Source organism: Acomys minous, assembly GCF_964271855.1.
Source record: "Acomys minous genome assembly, chromosome: 7".
Lineage (NCBI taxonomy): Eukaryota > Metazoa > Chordata > Mammalia > Rodentia > Muridae > Acomys > Acomys minous.
This window is the reverse complement of record NC_140488.1, coordinates 117712736-117722570: the sequence shown is the minus strand read 5'-3', so window position 1 is coordinate 117722570 and position 9835 is coordinate 117712736.

Below are 9835 nucleotides of genomic sequence, written 5' to 3'. Positions count from 1 at the left end.
CACGAACCTTGTGACATCTGTGAGCCTTGTGACATGGTGGTATTTTTTCAGTCTGACTGAGCCTTTCAGGTGACCTCCCTTAACCATTGTACAAGCCTTACAAAATAGAATCATTTACAAAATAGCAAGCCTTGACTAAACAACATTTAGAAATGGGGTCTTTCAACCTCTTAGTATGTTGATAGAAATCTGTACTTGATACATCCACCAGATAGATCAAATAAATGGCTGTAGAGCAAATTTTGGTGTTTTGTTTTTTGTTTTTCGAGACAGGGTTTCTCTGTGTAGCCTTGACTGTCCTGGACTCACTTTGTAGACCAGGCTGACCTCGAACTCACAGAGATCCACCTGCCTCTGCCTCCTGGGATTAAAGGCGTGCGCCACCACACCTGACTTGTTGCTGTTTTTCTAAGGTTCATTTTATTTTATTTTTATTTGTGTGTGTACGTCTTTGTAAAAATATGTGCTGTGTGTGTGTTTGTGTGTGTGTATGTGTGTGTGTGTGTGTGTGTGTGTGTGTGTGTGTGTGTGTGTGTGTACACATGCATGCCCTCAGAGGCTTGCTAGAGTTACAGGCAGTTGAGTCGTAAAATGCCTACGTGGGTGCTGGAAGGGCAGAAAAAAACACTTAACCACTGAGGCATCTCTCTAGGCCATTTGTTTGTTGTTTTTTGCTAGGCACATTAACTAGGTTTCGATCACTAAGGAGGAAAGAAATAGATGATGTTTAAGGGTAACTTGCAGATAAAAGGCAAGGCTGTTAAAATCACCACTGCCATAATGAATTTGTGTGAGAACCAAATAGGAACAATAGCCGGGCAGTAGTGGCGCACACCTTTAATCCCAGCACTCGGGAGGCAGAGGCAGGCGGAATGCTGTGAGTTCGAGGCCAGCCTGGTCTACAAAGTGAGTCCAGGAACAGTATACCTTGTAAGTTACTGGGAGACCAAAACAGGAAAAAATATGCTTTGCAGGTTAAGGGTTCTGTTTGCAATTAAAACAGTTAAGAATAAATTCCTGGCTGGGTGTGGTGGCGCACGCCTTTAATCCCAGCACTCGGGAGGCAGAGGCAGGCGGATCGCTGTGAGTTCGAGGCCAGCCTGGTCTACAAAGAGGGTCCAGGACAGCCAAGGCTATACAGAGAAACCGTGTCTCAAAAAACCAAAAAAAGAAAAGAATAAATTCCTGTTTGTCACGTGTAGGTTAAGGTTCCTGTTTGTCCTGTGTTAAATCCTAGTTAAAGAATAAGTTCCTGTTTGCTCTGTTAAGTCCTTGCAAGTTAAGGTTTCTATATGTAATTAAGGATAATTTCCTGTTTTTTAGATCTGATGTAAACTGCAAAACACGTGTTTTTCAACCTACACGAACCTTGGACCCCATTCACGTGATGTATATCCTAACCCTTGTTCCTTCCCTTTCATTGTGTCTTTTCTAAAAACGTATAACAGCCAACTCTCTTCCCCTTGTAAACAGGTTTATCTCTCCTATAAAAAGGAGTTCACCAGACCTGCTGGCAGCAGGGGCTCCTCTCTCAAAGCCTAATTTAGGGTTAGTCAGCTGGCTGCCTAGTCCTGGGTGCACCTCAAAATACAGCTGGCTCCCCAGTGCTGGCTGCACCCCAAAATACCTTTTGCTTTAATTGGACAACTGTAGATTTTGTCTTTTCTCCTTATGATTTGGACGTTTAACATTTGTAGGAAGTGAGGTATAAATGCTGCACAAAAATGATTCACGTAAAGCTGATCTTAGTCTTTCCAGGGAAGTGAATACTTTGAGGGGTGGGGTTGAAGCAGGGTTTCTCTGTGTAGCCCTGGCTGTCTTGGAACTCACTCTGTAGATCAGGCTGGTGTTGAATTCACAGAGATCCTCCTGCCTCTGCCTCCCTGAGTGCTGGGATTAAAGGCGTGCGCCACTACCGTCGGGCTGAGAAGTGAATACTTTTTTACCGAGGTAACAGTCACCTCTATCTAGATCCAAAACACTTTCATGATAACATAATAAAACCCCAAACCCATTAAGTAGCCTGTCTGCCCCTCTCATGCCTCTGATAACTGCCAATCTGTATTATCTCTATATGGCCAAATATGAGAGTAGGATCTGAATGAAAATGAGGCCATGACTGCTCAAAGGTATGGTTGAGGGGAAGGTTTTTATTGTCGCTATGAGAGAGAGAGAGAGAGAGAGAGAGAGAGAGAGAGAGAGAGAGAGAGAGAGTGAGTGTACAGCCAGGGGCATCTGGAAGAGCCCCGAGCAGGAGAGAAACTAGTAGACTAGATATAACCAGTAGACTGAACTGGGCCATGAGAGGAGAGGGGTGACAGTGGCGGTGGGGTTGGGGGTGGAGGGGCGCAGTAAGAGAGAAACAGAAGAGAGAAGAGGAAAGAGGGCCAGAAGAACGAGGGGGAGGGGGGAGCTGAGGACCAAGAGAACCAAGAAGAGTGCCTGGCTGAAATAGCAGCCGTGGTTGCATAGGAAAGAGAAGCTGGACAAGGGGTAGGAAAGCCCCTGGGCTGGACAGGTTTAGTGTAGGAGGCAGGGTGAGAAGAGCAGAGGGAAGCCACAGGTTCCGAGTGAGCTTCGTGGCCAGCACACGCTTTGCTTTGGTATGCTAATAGGCACCTCGGTAGCCTTCTGTCCTGAATTTCTCTGGGACCTGATGGATTCCCCCTTAGCCAGCGCAGGGCCACCGTCACCATCTCACATTCTAAACAAAGGCACCACACTTAATCTGCTGCATTATAATTCAGTGTCCTGCCCTTGAACGTGGAGGAGGCCGACCTTATCAGTTGCTCTCCGCTAATAATAGTTACTGGATTTTTTGCAGCAGCTATGACCCCTGCCCAGACAATGGCTCTCAATTCTACCAAGCCATTTGTAACAAAAGTATTCCTTGCTGTCCCAGATTTTCTTGCAGCCAGAGGCAGCCACTTAACCAGCCCCAGATAATGAGGCATATGCACAAGTTGACTGGGTTCCGGAGAGATAGGCTGGAGAATATTTTGCCAAAGGAGACAGACTACAAAGGAGACAGAGTCCTTTCTGCTTCTTTCCTCTCCGAAATTAGAACTCATGATTGGAGCTTTAGTACTTGTCAGTCAATTCTAACATACCAGGGAGATGTGGTTCTTGCATCCTGGAGAGAGAGAGACTGAGCTAAGCGAGCAAGATAATCTATTTCTTTTAGCCATGAAATGTAGGTTTCTGTTACTTATAAGTACATCTAATAAAGCTGCTGGGTTCACCTTCCCCACTCATGATAGAGGAGAAAATGTACAGCTATCCTAGGAAGAAAGATACTTCCAGAAGAGAGGTAGTCTAGGCCTGAATAGGGTCTGCAGTAGTGCTTTGTCTAGCATGACTACTAAAATATAAATATGAAGGCTCTGTACTTTTGTACAGGAACAGAGACAACAATATTTAGGGCTTCTCTGTGTCTTTCTGCCTACCCTGCCTCTGAAGAGGAAGATTCTGCACCCTAGTCAACACACCCATTAAGGCTTCCCAGGGGCTTTTTGACCTAGCCTGTCATCAACGCAGAGTGGCGCGCTGCAGTATGGGAACTCTGGATGCAAGGCCAAAGCTGGAGGAAGCTGAAAGGAGTTTAAGTATGCAAAACCTACAGATTTCTTAATGTAGTGAGACAAGAATGAGCGGAAAGAAGGGACAACATGAACTATTTGTAAAATCTTTAATGAGTATCTTGAACTCCTAATAGGCTGTTCTTGATTTGAAAACATTTTGTTAATAAGGGCATTATCTCAAGGGTTTGCTGAAATATTTTCCGGTGACTTTAAGAAAATTAAACAAGAATCTGGAGGCTTTGAAAAAAAATGACTCAGAGAAGAATTTCAGTGTGTACGATGAGACACCCAGAACAAAACTACAAGTGTCTTGCAGTGACTTTGTTTTTGCTTTAGAGTCTGAGTTGAGACTGTATTTTACAGTTGAATCAAAAGGGGATTTTGGTCTTTGGAAATAGAATAAAAAGCAAACAACTCTGATGTGTGGATGGTAAAGAATGAAAAAATGTTTCCTTTCATATTTAAAAGAGTACTTTTTATTTAATTTGGTACAGGCTATAGAGCTATTATAGCACTAAATATAAAAGAAGATATTTAAATACGTATTTATCAACATAGACCAGGAAAGTGAATGCTAATAGCAATGGATGTAAGAGGGGGGCAGAATATATGTTATAAAAAGCAAATGAGAATTAAAAATTCATAAATTCTAAATAGATGATTAGTAGTCCATATGAAGTATGTTGGAAATATAAAATAACATATATATATATATATATATATATGCGCCATTCTGAGATGCATGGCAGTGCTACACCATTCTAGACCTACAGGAAGACTCCCTTTGCATCAGAGCAGGCAAGGTTTAGAGGAAGGTCATTGCTGCCTCCAAGCAGGACCACTCTCATTAGAAATTGTTAACCATAGCAAGCCCTAGCTGAAAAAAAAAATGTAGATGTCAGTTTAGTAAGGGTGGCTGTGAGTCACTTCTGACTCAGGGAGGGCAGGACTATCCTTGCCTCAAGGCCAGACTGTTACTAACCACAATAAGCCCCATCTGCAAATTTTACAGGACACTGTGACATTGAAACACTGCCCGGCAGTTCATGTGGAATTTTATCTGCACAGCAGCAGCCTCTTAGGATGCCTCTATGAAAAGCGTTCCTCTCTACTGCTTTGTCTGGCGCAGCTGTCCTGTAGTGTATCTAAAGAACTCTACTCCTTTGGTGAATGCATTCGCTACTCACATGTCAGTAGCCTATCAATGCTTTGTCTGGCATGGCGATATGTTTAATCAATCTTTCAAAAATATCTTTTGAGCATCTGCTATGTACTGTACTAGGCTTTGTGCTGCGTGTGTGGCTTAGCTGGAACTCCCTCAGATTCAGGAAGCTTCCAGGAGTAGCTAGCATCTTCACTTGGCTTTGAGCATCTAGCAACAGGTAGTAGGCCAAAATGATTGGTAAGGTAAAAGGAGGAGTCAATGTTATTTTCCAGGGGTAAGACATCTTGATGCACTTAGGGAAGAGGGAGATAAAGAGCAGTTGCTAGAGCTGACTCTAGAAATTGAGGAGGACAGAGAATAAATCATAGCTGTTTTAGCCTGGAAAGGCTAGGCACTAGACTATACAAACAACCTTCCTCATTCACAGTTCCACTTCCCTAGGTTCAACCAATCATAAATTATAATGCTCTTCAATAAACAACCAAATGAATGAATAACATTTCTCATTGTTTCTGACATGTAGCTAGGCCCAGGCTCACCAGGTATATTATGAACATGTAGTTTTTCATTTCTTCCTCCCTCAACAATGCAGTGTGATAACTAACTGCATGCCATTTAGGTTGTATCAGGTATTATGCATAGCCTTGTGTCTATCACTGGAACAAGTATTTAAGATAAACAAACCAAAGGAAGGTGTGTTTATCGGGGTTCATGGGTTCACAGCAGTCAATGGTTGCTTGGCTCTGTTGCTTTGGCCTTGTGGTAATACATCATAGTGGGAGAGATTGGCACAGGAAGAGACTGTTCGCCTCAGGGTGACCAATCAGCAAAGGAGAAGAAACTTGGGTCCTAATATTCCCCTTGATGGCAAGCTTGTAATGACCTAACTCCTTCCCACTTGGCCCCATGACTTAAGGGTTTTGCTACCTCCCGATAGTGCCATGGAACTTGAACACAAAGATATTGTTGGGGAGGGCATTTAAGATCCAGATTATAACATTTCTAGAGATCAAAAGTATAGGGATGGCTATACATAGATCTCTCTCTCTCTCTCTCTCTCTCACTCACACACACACACACACACACACACACACACACACATGCACGCGCATGCGCCATTTTACACAAGGAACTTGACCATTTCTTTATTTTGGCTCTTAGAAACAATTCCTGTGACTATTGATGGCAGCCCTAAGTAATCCTAAAGTAAGTCAAATTATCTCCCAGAAAACTCGTCTACCTTAGAATGTTACTACCTCTGCCTGAGGCTTCAGGACTCATCACTGCAAGTGGAGAGAGCAGGGATAATCATCCAGTTTAGCTTTACAATTAAGCTCAGTTGTTTAGAGGTTAAGATGTTTTTAGGTCTAGATAGATGTTTTAGGCTGATAATGATGAGATGTGATATTGATTTACATTCAGAAATTTAGACTCACCGAGATAGGAAAGATGTTCTATTCAGGGCTGCCAAAACACTAAGAATGTAGTATTTATATAATTCCTGATTGTTTCATGGTTCTTCTTGCTGTAAGTAGTTTATTGTACATATGTGTAATAATATAAATGTATATGTAAAAAATAAAAAATATTTAATAAAAAGATAAATACTTACAATTAGAGGGAAAAAAAAAAGCCGAGCGTGATGGCGCACACCTTTAATCCCAGAACTTGGAAGGCAGAGGCAGGTGGATCTCTATGAGTTTGAGGCCAGCCTGGTCTACAAAGCAAATCTAAGACAGTCAGGGCTACACAGTGAAACCTTGTCTCGAAAAACCAAAAAACAAACAAACAAACAAACAAACAACAACAACAAAAAACCTTCTGCCCACCAGTTTTCATTTCATCAGCCATAGCTAATGACAAAGGCACCACAAGCTTCAAAGAGGTGAAAAGTTTAGTTCTCTTTGTGTTTACGCCGCAAAGATTACAAGTTAGCAGCATTGTCCACTGAAGAAGGCCTTATGGGCTATGATTAAGAATTGAAGGTTTTTGTCCTAAAACGCATAAACAAACGCGAGCAGAGGCAAAAGAAACACGAGGAACCCAGGGTGAGTCTAACCAGACATCGCCCTTGACTTTTAAGTCCACAGTCCAGTGAAGAAAACAGAACCATTAGAGGTTTAACATAGGAAATTTGTCACGTAGCTATTGGAGAACTGAGAACGCCCAAAGGCAGCCGCGAGAAAACCCAGAGACAGTAATTAGGAGAAGCACTGGTTACCGTGACTAAGATCGGGAGAACAAAAGAGAAGAGATAAGCCCTACAAGAAGCTGGGGGCTCAGCGCCGAGCGGAATTGATATTTGAGCTCGTAAGGAGGGGCTGCTGCTGAGTCTGGTCTGCAAGAGCTGGAAGCAGCTTCGGGTCTGGGCAAATTAGTGAAATTAGTGTTGCTGCAGCCCTGCAGGCAGAACAAGAATTAAGGAAGGAAGCCCTTCTCCCTCAGGCTACCTTCCTTTTCCCCCATAAGCTCCTCCCACAAGCTTGATAAGCCGCTGGAGGGGCCGGATTCTCTCCTATGAACGCCTTGTTCCCTGGTTTGAAAGAAAAAGGTAATCCCAACTACCAAACTTTATGGCTTCAGCCAGTGGGTTCCAGGCGCTACTCATGGGCCACAGCTTGACCGTGTTGACACCTCAGCTCTTCTATCACCTACACAACCAATTATCTGCCTTCAATTGCCTCTGGTATGACTTACTCAAAGCAGTCTGAGGCTTTCTTGTTAAATTCTGAGTCTGTTAGTCACTTCCAATTCTAGAAAAGCCGGGCCCGTGACTAGGGACTTAATTTATCCCCCGTACATACGTTTCAGAGCACCGTGCTGCGTATGCCTGAATTCCAGGTTTCAGTTTTTCCTCCCTGCCACCTCCTACCATACTTCGTGGAAACTGAAGTCAGGGCAGATCAAGAGGAAAGAGGATAGAGGGGCCTGCCCGGCCGCACATGGATGGGGTGTGAAGTGAAGTAGAGGTGCAGGTGCACGGAGGTTTATTTTGCTTTCTTGTCTACTTGCGAGTATGTTTGGAGATTTCAGTAATAGAAAGTAAAAAAAAAAAACAAAAAAAACAAAAAACAACAACACCAAAAACAATAAAGACTACAGCCAGGAGTTCATTATTTTCATTGTGGTGATTGTAGAAATGATGTGTGTGTGTGTGTGTTCATGTGTACATGTGTGGGAGGCTGTGTGTGTGCAATGTGTGTGTATGTGCATGTGTAGGAGTCTGTGTGTGTGTGTGTGCATGTGTGGACGCTGTGTGTGTGTGTGCAATGTATGGGAGGCTGTGTGTGTGCAATGTGTGTGCATGTGCATTGTGGGAGGCTGTGTGTGTGTGTGTGTGTGTGTGTGTGTGTGCATGTGTGGGATGCTGTGTGTATCTGCAATGTGTGGAAGGTTGTGTGTGTGTGTGCAATGTATGTGTATGTGCATTGTGGGAGGCTGTGTGTGTATGTGTGCATGTGTGGGATGCTGTGTGTATGTGCAATGTGTGGGAGGTTGTGTGTGTGTGCAATGTGTGTGTATGTGCATTGTGGGAGGCTCTGTGTGTGTGTGTGTGTGTGTGTGTGTGTGTGTGTGCCCTCTCGTGCTTTCTTTGGTCGGAATACTCTGGATTAGCTACATCCTGGAAATGACTTTGATAGTTACAAAGAGACCTAACAGGTTAAAGGGGTATTAGGCATCCAAAAATAAACATACATCCTTATTTAGGGGATTGCAGGGGCCAATCCTACTTGGTTATTTCCATGATCAAAGACTGGGTGAAACTGCCAAATGGAGACATTCCCCAGGATCCAGAGGGGTCCGGCTGGACCAGGAATGTCAAATCCTTGAAAGCCACTGCTGCAGAACTGCGTTCCATCCACTAAGTCTGGCAGGATGAAGGCAGTTGGGCTGAGGGTGTACAAAACCCTGTTGATGAGGAAGATGACATTTGGCATCCTGTTGAGGGTGGCACAATCCACAGCTTCTTCTCCATCCATGATTGTGGCCCCAATGGCCTCTTGAAGCTCTTTGGTCTTGTTGAAGGGGCCAGTGATGAGGGAGATCCGGTGGCCACAATGGCAGAGCATCACAGTGTCTCCCACCTGGATTCTGACTCAACTTGCTTTTTTTTTTTTACTGAGAGTCACAGTAAGCATACACTTACTTCTTTAAAACACACACACACACACACACACACACACACACACACACACACACACGCCAGTAAAGGATTCCTTAAGGCCAACACTATCTTTTAAAAACAACAACAAGCTGGAGACTACTTAAGAGTATAATCGAAGGCAAGACTTGTTTAAATTGATCTGTAGTGACATTCACTTATACTGCACAGTTAGATCAACTTAACACATGTGCTGACTAATATAACCACTGTCATAATTATGGTACAGAACAATTCCACTCTCCCAAACTTCCATGACTCATAGGTCATAGTTATGTCCTCCTTTTCCATTGATTTCCTAGAAACTACTGATTTGTCCAACAGAACCACAGTTTCAATTTTCAAAATTGTCCTCCTTTTAGTGACAAAGAGAAAAGAAGCAGAGAATATGATCAAAGTATGTTATATTCGTATATAAAAATGTCGTACTGAAACATATTACTTTGTACAATTAATATACTATAATAGGATTCATTTGCTATACAACCTCTTAAAAGAATCTTTGAGCAGGGTGTGGTGGTACACATCTTTAATCTCAGCACTCAGGAAGCAGAGGCGGGTGGATCTCCATGAGTTCCAGGCTACCAAGAACTACATAGTGAGATCCTGTCTTAGGAAAAAAAAATATTTGTTGTTGTTGTTGCTGGTGCACACTTAGTCAGCACTTGGAAAGCAGAGGCATGCAGATATTGTAAACTGGAAGTTATTTTAGTCTACATGGTGAAACCTTAGATCAAAAGGGAAAGAAAAACAGAAAAAAAGCTGAGCATGGTGGCTCATGGATGTAATTACAGCACTTGAGATCTGATATATTCAATGTCATTTTTAAAAAGTTCAAAAAATTTGAAGTTTGATATAGTCCAAGCATCAAAATTTTCATTAAATGATTATGCTTTCGGTGTCCTATTTAAGCAGTCTTCTGTTTTT